The sequence below is a fragment of the Cannabis sativa genome, chromosome X (assembly GCF_029168945.1).
Source record: "Cannabis sativa cultivar Pink pepper isolate KNU-18-1 chromosome X, ASM2916894v1, whole genome shotgun sequence".
Classification (NCBI taxonomy): domain Eukaryota; kingdom Viridiplantae; phylum Streptophyta; class Magnoliopsida; order Rosales; family Cannabaceae; genus Cannabis; species Cannabis sativa.
In genome coordinates this window covers 40,690,086-40,699,670 of record NC_083610.1, presented here as the reverse complement: position 1 = coordinate 40,699,670, position 9,585 = coordinate 40,690,086, and the positions used below count along the sequence as shown (strand labels likewise).

The window sequence follows — 9,585 nt, the reverse complement described above, 5'->3', positions numbered from 1 at the left end:
AAGTACTATTTCTTGTGTTAGGGAAAAAAGATGGATCAATGTAATAGTTTATAGAGTAATTATTATTAATTAACATTAAAGGGTAATCTAATCTATAGAGTTGTAATTAACGAAATTGAAGACTATATAACACTAGTACTACATTTTTTGGTGTATTAATTCTCTTTAAAAGTTCTTAGCCAAGCCGCTTGATTTTTTTGTTTGACCAGGGCTCCCCGCTGTTCCTCAGCCTTACAGTTTAGCTCTGGTCGGGTCTTGTTGAATCCTACACTATTTTCAATTTAGTCGGTTTGTTTCCATCCTTCTGCTTGAGTGTTCTTTTTTTTTCTGTCTTTTTTTTTTCTCTGGAGACTCGATCAGAAGCCAAAAATATCACAACTATTTTAATTAGTAAGGTTGATAGGATTTTTGAGATAAGTCGATTTCAAAATTACTGAGGTGTTTTGGAGTACTTGAGGTTGACTAAATACCCTAAGGTAGAAATTTCTTAGTAGCTAAGAAATTATAAAATAATATTTTGTTATTATTATTGTTGTTATTGTTGCTGTTGTTGTTGTTATTTTTGTTGTGGTCGTCGTTGTTGTTAATAAAAGTTTTTACTTATTTAAATATATATGAGGGATATGATTTTGTCCCGTGATATACTTTCACGGAATGTATTTCGTGGTACATTACATGGGTCTCAGGGTACATTAAATGAGTGTCAGGGTACGTTTCTACTTTTTAATCCTAATTACCCTTAGATCAATCTCAACCGTCAAATCAAATAACTACCTCATCTGACGGCTGTCGTACATCACGGATCACAATCCGTGAAAGTACAATAACGGGACAAAATCATATCCCTATATATATAAGTTAAGGTTTAAAGATGTAAAACTAAAAATGAAACCTATTTGTGCGACAAGAACGTGCACCTCCACCATCCATATTTTTTCAATTTTTCAGCCAAAAACATAGTGTTTTTAGCCATGTTAGTAGGTGGGTAGTGAATCAATGAAGAGGGAAATTCTTAAGGTAAGAATCGATTCTCTTTTTAAGTTGAAAAGTTAAGTTCTATATGTTGACTTTGTGTTTTAGAATGGTTGTGGAATCTGTGATCTCGGGGTTTTATTTCTACAATAATATAGGATTGATTTCAGTATTTACTTGCTGAATTTGAGGTAGTTTTGAAGTAGAAATCGAGTTTGAGCTTTAAAGCTCAAAGCTCGAGCTTTATTAGTGTTTTTCGTTTAAGGACTCGTTTTTTATTTTTACTATGTTAAAATTGTTGTATGGATAATATATATGTATTCTGTGAAGTTAGGAATCAATTGATTAGGTCTTGGTGGGGTTTTGAAAAGTTTAAAATTGAGTTATTTATTCTTGGGAAAAATGGTAAACCGTTTTTGGAGCAGACTAAAACCGTCTGTTGTTTTTAGTTTTTTCAGGATGATCAAAATTTATAATTTGGCCATAACTCGAGTGTCTATTTTAGACGTTCTATATACCGTTTCGAAGCTATTGATGAGCTTTACAATATGGTATATGTTTTAGAGACAAAATATAAATTTTATTTTAGGGTGTTTATGCCACGGAGTTTGGTAGAAATGGGTTATCTAATGCGAACATTAAGCAATGTTTTGAGATAGACACTTATGAGTTTACCATTATTGCGACATAGGCCGAGATCATCAAGAATATTTCTCTACTTGAGTTGGCCGACATGCATGAATTCAGAGTAAATATAAAAAAAAAAGTATATTGTACTACATAACATGTTATGTTATAATGTAATTATTATTGTTGAGGATTGATGGATATTGAGATTAAAACACGGTTATTACCGTTATGTAATGAAAATGTTGTCTTATTAGGCAACGATGTAAAGATTGTCTGATTAGACAATGATAAAAAGATTATCTTATTAGGCAACGATGTAAAGATTATCTGATTAGACAATGATGAAAAAGATTATGTTATTAGGCAACGATGTAAACATTGTCTGATTAGACAATGATAAAAAGCTTTTCTTATTAGGCAATGATATTTAGATACCAAAAGGTTAGGTATCAAAAGGCATGACTATAAACGGGCATAATTATTTGGTAACCTACTTGTCGATTGTCTGATTAGACATTGAGAGAGATATATAGATGTCGAGTTCGGGCATCAGAGTTGCCTGATTAGGCAATGAGACATGTGGATGCAGGGTTAGAGCATCAGGGTTGTCTGATTAGGCAACCACAAATTGTTACTTTATGAGGTAACAGATATAATATATATTATTAAATGGGTATTGGTATATCATTAAATGTTTATACTGAGATAATTTTGAATGAATATATGTATTGACTTGGACTTATGCATAGGAGAAATGTACGAACATCGATTCTGAACACTTTGTCAAAAAATGAATATGACTTCTATTATTAGCACAATATTTTTTTATTGTCGAATATTGATGTTTGTTTGTGACTGATGTTAGTAGTGATTTGAATTTTATCCTATAAGTAATGTGTAATCATCTGATCCTGATTGGCTGAGTATAAATGATAATATTTGAATAATAGATTATATGATTGTTGTTATTACTTTCTTACTGAGTCCTTGTGACTCACGGGTGCTACGTGGTGCAGGTAATAGGTAGAGTTATTTAGACAACCATGAGTTAAAAATTTTCTCCAGCAAATGTACATATCAGCTTATCCAGCAAGTGGTGCTGAGTTGTCAAGAACTGTATTTTAAATGTTCTGAACTTTTAAATATATTTTATAATAATACAATAATAGCGTGTCTTGTAATATTTTAAATAGGGGATCCGTAATCGTAAAAAGAGACTATGTCATGATTTTATAATTTAAATTAGTTGGTAAAGTTTTTATTAATCATAATTTATCTAAACTACTAGTTTATTATTATAAACTAGTTTATAAACGCACACACATGGCGTCTCTAAGGATTAGGACGTTACAATATGGTATCAGGGCAGCCAAGGTTGAAAAAATCCTGAAGACTAGCTAGATATGTACATTTATGGTGAAGACAAGCTCGACTCATAGATAGTAAGTATTATTTACCCATTATATAATTAATTATTATCTGATATCGTTAGCAATATGTATATAGAATAAGCCTGAGTTAAGTTAATTGTAGGTTGCTCTGACTATGTATTAATTGAGATAATCCAGTATAGCTATATGACTGATTGATATGTAGAGGAATATTTATTAGTATTAATGTTATTTGAGAATTATTAACAGTGCAAAGCAATGACTGGTAAAGTATTGAGTATAGAATCCAATAAGAAAATGTGTGCAATTCGATGGAAAAATTTGACAGTTTAGGAATGCTGGGAGAGACAGTAATTTATCGCTACCATGATCATGAAGTGATGTGTGTTGTTATTTAATAAACTAGTTGACAAAACAAACAACTTAAATAAATTTATAAAACAGTAAGCTGGTTTGAAAGTAAGATGAGTATTTGGTATGTCATGTGGGTCATGGAATATGAGAAACCATTGAGGGTGATTGCTCAAGTGGTTTAAAGAATGTAATCTTCTTTCCCTAAAGGTGGTTTAAAATTCCTGAAGGTAGAACAACAGATAAGTATGATTGTGTCTATCCGGGATTTGAGGTGAATTGACGATTATGATTAAGTGAGTTGTGCTATTTTGTGTTACAGAAAATATGTTCATATAGTAGAGAATAGATCCCAAGAAGCATGAATTGAACCATGTTAATTAAGGAATAACTCAATTAATGATTTATAAGGAGATGATGACAAGAATACTAATATTGTTAAGATAAAGAAGACTATCTACATTGACAGTTATGGTATGATGATGATGGAGAATACTTTTGAAGCTCTAATGGATGGTGAATCTTGTATATGGAGTAGCCATAGAAATTCTAAGAAAGGTAAGACTCACTCAGAAAAATAGAGGAGCACACAACATGTGAATAAAGGAAATACACCCAAGTGATTAAGATATATATTAATGAGATTGACTGAGTACTAGTTATTAATGATAATAACATTTGGGAAGATTCTTGGAGGCCTCCACTCTATATTCAGTGAGGTAGGGGTTATAACCCCGATGATTGAAAGGAGGAATTTAGATGACCTTCTATATGTGGGTCTCAGTTAGAAGTATTAGATTATTGAGGTTTATGTTAAAACGAAAATAAGACAGCTGATAAGCTTACTGAATGTTTGATAGTGAAAGGTGTTTTCCTAGAGAGGAAGATTGTGTTTAAATTTATTTTATGGTAGGGGCTTAGACCACGTATTATATTGTTAAGGGAATGATATGTTGTTACCTATTAAAGAATTGATTATCTCCTATAAGCGAGATTAATTTCTCTAGCGAATGTAGAGATCGTAAAATATATATATATATATTATGGGTTACTTTATTAGACGACCAGAAATATTGGGTTACTTAATAAAGTAACATTGAGAGTGATAAAGTTATTACTCTATGAACCTGTTGTAGAATTAATACGGTTGTCTTATTAGACAATAAAAGGGTAATTGATTACTTTATCAAGTGACAAATGAATGTTGGTTATTTTATTAGATAACAGAGACGTTGTTGTTAATAACTAGTATATATAAGTGAATATAATATGAGTTTAAAAGTAGATGGTTAAGTATAAGGGTATTATTGACTACGAGACAGTGATGGTAAAGTACGAATTGAAAAGGTGAAACTTTGGTGATAATAACGGTAAAAGAATACAAGAATCTTAGATTCTAATGAATCAGCATTGTCAACGGGAGACTCACTATAAGCTAATATGGTAGTTCATACCAAGAGATTGTCAGTAAAAATAAGAATGTACCTATGGTGTGTACATTTCTGGATGTGTTTGAGAAGGTTATCAAGATCCCGACTGAAGTAAGAAGGGAATTTCAGGATCAAGGTATGATCTTTGATCAATTATTGTTAGTTAAGGAATTGGGAAATGGATATTCTCAGCTTAGCTGTGGGTACTCGGTATGAGTAGTATTACCTTTATCGTATATGTTGAATCAGTTAACTTTATAATGATGGTTACGTGTAAATGATTAGAAAAATTAAAAGTTGTGTCAGTTTAAGAAGAATCGATACAGGTTGAAATAAGTTGAGATGAATAAGGTTTGAATTGATGTCAAGATAGGGATGTTGAGATTTTATGCCCTAAATAAAACGCATTTCAATCTAATCTGATTTGTTATCAATAAAACATTAGAAGTCATTTATGTTTACATGTAGTTTTCATGTTTATGGTTGAATATATACAAAATCTGTTAAGTCCAGAACATATAGTCATTTACAATTACAATAATGTCAACACAGTGGAATGTGATTGTTATTATATGCTTCAAAAGACATAGTCCCTGATTCATCAGTGCACTGGATTTATACTGATGTGATAATCATCGATGAAGTGTACTTACACTTTGCATAAGTGTTATGTTCTTTCCAGAACATTGGCAAAGTATACTAGTTTCGAATGTATGGAGTATACATTGGATTGGGACCGATATTGATTTTGGTAAAGATTACATAATCTTACCGTTGTATCTTTCTGAGTCAATATCACTGGTTGATCTTAGATCAAAAGATCTTAATCTTGACATGCTTAGGTTCAATCTCAGGAGTGCTATTCATGGTCTTTGATTTATTAGTTAAGCCTACATTCTGGTCAGGGTGATACGTACATTTTGGGAACATGATAGTAGTGGGAGCGCTAAACATAGATATGGAATCTATAGCTTCTATCAGGTCATAGAATTGAAACGATGATTTCCTTCGAGCTTGGCTAAATAGAGGTAAATGGAAGAGCTCTTGTTTCAGTGATTATGTTTTAGTTCACTGAAATATCATTTACAGGAAGCTAAGTGTTTTAAGGATAAAATACATTAAGAAGTGAAACGGTAAATTTATCCCTACTCGGTGTAAATCATCTATAGAGGATCTTTGATTATTGAGATTAGAAAGATGGTTAAATGTTTATAGTGTATCTATATCGTGGAACATATAGAGCGTTCTATATGACTGAGAGTGCAATTCCAAGTTCTATGAGTGGATGCAATAAGGAATTAATGAGTTAGGGAATTTACTTGGTAAATTCTGGTTCTACTTATTGGAAGCTCGGTTGTATAGGCCCATGGTCCCCATATTAGTCGAGACCATACTGCTTGTAAGACTCAGACAATTTATTTTAATTAATCAATTATAATTCTAAAATTAGACTATGTCTAGTTTATGAATTTTTACTAAGAAAGGGCTTAATTGTGAAGAAAAGAGATTCTAGGTCTTATTTATTAATTGAAAGACTTTATTATGTCTAATTAATAAATATATTAAATGAAAATTTTATAAATAATTAGTTTTGGCATTTAAATGGTTAGAATCAGAAAATTTGCATTTTTGAGAAAATAAAGGAAAGATTGTCAAAAGTGGAAAAATTCCAAAGTGGGGCCCATTAGTATGGTCGTCCACTTGGTTGGTAATTTACACTTAATTTTTCTATTATTTTAATGCCTAATAAATCCTAACCTAAACCTAGGTGGTTGCCTATAAATAGATAGTGATGACTCACACTAAAAGATGATGAAATTTCTTGGCTTCAGGAAAAGTTGAGCCATCTAGTCCTCCTTTTATTTTCGAACCAGCCACCTTCTTCTTTACTTCATATTTTCATACCTTGAATGATAGAGTGAGTGCCCACACACATCAAGTGGTATCTCAATCATAGTGTGTAAGGCTGTGAAGAATCCAGAATCAAGAGAAGGACATTCGGGCTAAGATCTTGGTGATACTCTGCTACAGACAGGATACAAGGGTTAGAGAGCGGAAGGAGCCATTAATATTCCGCTGCACCCAATGTAAGGTTTCCTAAACTTTATATATGTTTATTTACATTGTTTTAGATATTCATATTTAGGATGTTAAATAACATACATGGTAGTAAATCTAGATCCTGGTAAAACATATTCCAACAAGGGACTTCTCAAGTTTAAGTAAACAATACATATAAGAAATTGTAAGAGGTCAAAAAGGAATGATGGAAATTAAATTTAATTAACGAAAGGATGAAAGGAAAAAATACAATTAGGAATGATAAGAATGCATTTACTTTCTGATAATCCACTATGAGCTTATCTGAATATATATAAGTTAATGTTTGATGAAACAAAACTAAAAAATGAAAACCCTCTCCTGCTCCTCTTCGTGTGACGAGAACCCCACTTCCACCACTCATTTTTCTTCATTTTTTCAGCCAAAAACCTAGTGTTTCTAGTGCTATTAGTAGCTGGGTAGTGAATCATTGAAGAAGGAAAGCTTGAGGTAAGAATCGATCCTCTTTTTAAGTTGAAAAGTGAAGTTCTATATGTTGACTTTGTGTTTTAGAATGGTTGTGAGATTTGTGATCTCGAGGTTTTGTTTTTGTAATAATAGGGGATTGGTTTCAATATTTACTTGCTAGATTTGAGGTAGTTTTGAAGTAGAAATTGAGTTTGAGCTTTTAAAGTTCAACGCTCGAGCTTTAATGGTATTTTTTATTTAAGGACTCATTTTTTATTTATATTACGTTGAAATTGGTTTATGGATAATATATATGTGTCCTGTGAAGTTTAGAATCAATTGGTTAGGTTTTGGTGGGATTTTGAGAAGTTTAAAATTGAGTTATTTTGTTCCTGTGAAAAATTGTAGACCATTTTTGGAGCAGAATAAAACGGTCTGATGTTTTCAGTTTTTTCGAGAGGATCGAAATTCGTATTTTGGCTATAACTTTTTACTCGAGTGTCTGTTTTAGACATTCTATATACTGTTTTGAAGCTTGCAATGAGCTTTATAATATGGTATATGTTTTAGAGCCAAAATATAAGTTTATTTTAGGGTGTTTATGCCACAGAATTTGGCAGAAAACCCTAAGTTATCTTATGCAAACATTAAGCAGTATTTTGGGATAGACACTTATTGGTTTACCGTTGTTGCGACATAGGGCTAAGATCATCAGTAATGTTTCTCTACTTGGGTTGGCCGACATGCATGAATTTGGATTAAAAGTAAAAAAAAAAGTACATTGTACTACATAGCATGTTATGTTATAATGCAATTATTATTATTGAGGATGGATGGATATTAAGATTAAAACACGATTATTGCCGTTATGTAATGAAAAAAATTGTCTTATTAGGCAACGATGTAAAAATTTTCTGATTAGACAATGATGAAAAGGTTGTCTTATTAGGCAACAATGTAAAGATTATATGATTACAATGATGAAAATGTTATGTTATTAGACAACAATGTAAAGATTTTCTCATTAGACAATGATGAAAAGGTTGTCTTATTAGGCAATGATATTTGGATACCAAAAGGTTAGGTATCAAAAGTCATGACTATAAACAAAAATAATTGTTAGGCTCCTACTTGTTGATTGTCTAATTAGACAATGACAGATATATATGGATGTCGAGTTAAGGCATTGGCATTGCCTGATTAGGCAATGAGACATGTGGATATAGGGTTAGAGCATCAAGGTTGTCTGATTAGCAAGCACAGAAAATAGTTACTTTATGAGGTAATGATATAATTTATATTATTAAATGGGTATTAGTATATCATTAAATGTTTATACTGAGGTTCATTTTGGATGAATGACTGTATTGACTTAGACTTATGCATGAGAGTAATGTACAAACGTTGATTATGAATACCATATCCAAAAATGAATATGACTTCTAATATTAGCACAATAATTTTATATTATTAAATATCTTTATATTGATGTTTGTTTGCAACTGATGTTAGTAGGTAATTTAGATTTCATCATATAAGTAATGTGTAATCATCTGATCCTGATTGTCTGAGTATAAATAATAATATTGGAATAACAGACTATATGATTGTTGTTATTATTTTCTTGCTGAGTCTTTTGTTGGAAGTTATTTTACCAGGAACTTAGATCTACTCACAAGTATGTTGATTTAACAACTTAAATATGAACTTCTAAAACGATGGAAAATTAAACACATAAAAGTATCAGAAATCTTACATTGGGTGCAGCGGAATATACACTACAACAAAAGGGACTTTTAATCCCACTTTTTACACTTGAAAAAATAAAAAGTGGGATAAAAACTTTTGATCCCACTTTTACATTTGGAGTCTTAAATATAAGTTTGGAACAAGGGCCTTGTTCGGAAAACGGATAAAAAACAGTGTTAAAAATGCTATTTTTATGCATTTGCCAAACACAACTTAGCATTTTAAGTGGGACTTTTTATCCCGGTTTTTACATAATAACCGGGATAAAAGGTCCCCATACATTTGGGCCTTTTAATTGTTGGGCCGACTACACATATAAAAGGAACAATAACTTTTAGGGTTTTATTTTTATGTGAAAATTACATGAAATATGGTATTTTGTAAAAAAGTTACAAAAATATGGCATTTATAGGTTTGCCACTCTTCTATGACATTTTTTCATATTTAAGACTTTTTATGGTATTTGATATGCCATATTTTTGTAAACCTTTTATCCAAACCCATATTTCATGTTTTTGTTTCTAAGTTAAATAGTTTTATTTTTTTTTTAGTTA

The 9,585-nt window shown here is 31.2% G+C and overlaps 1 long non-coding RNA gene across 1 annotated transcript; it reads left to right on the top strand.

The window, feature by feature from the left end:
• The first annotated feature begins 489 nt into the window (after positions 1–489).
• On the top strand, positions 490–2,867 carry LOC115702514 (uncharacterized). The gene is made up of 2 exons (XR_004008906.2): positions 490–1,017; positions 2,619–2,867. It is a non-coding gene; the product is annotated as an uncharacterized LOC115702514 (long non-coding RNA).
• Positions 2,868–9,585: the final 6,718 nt, after the last annotated feature.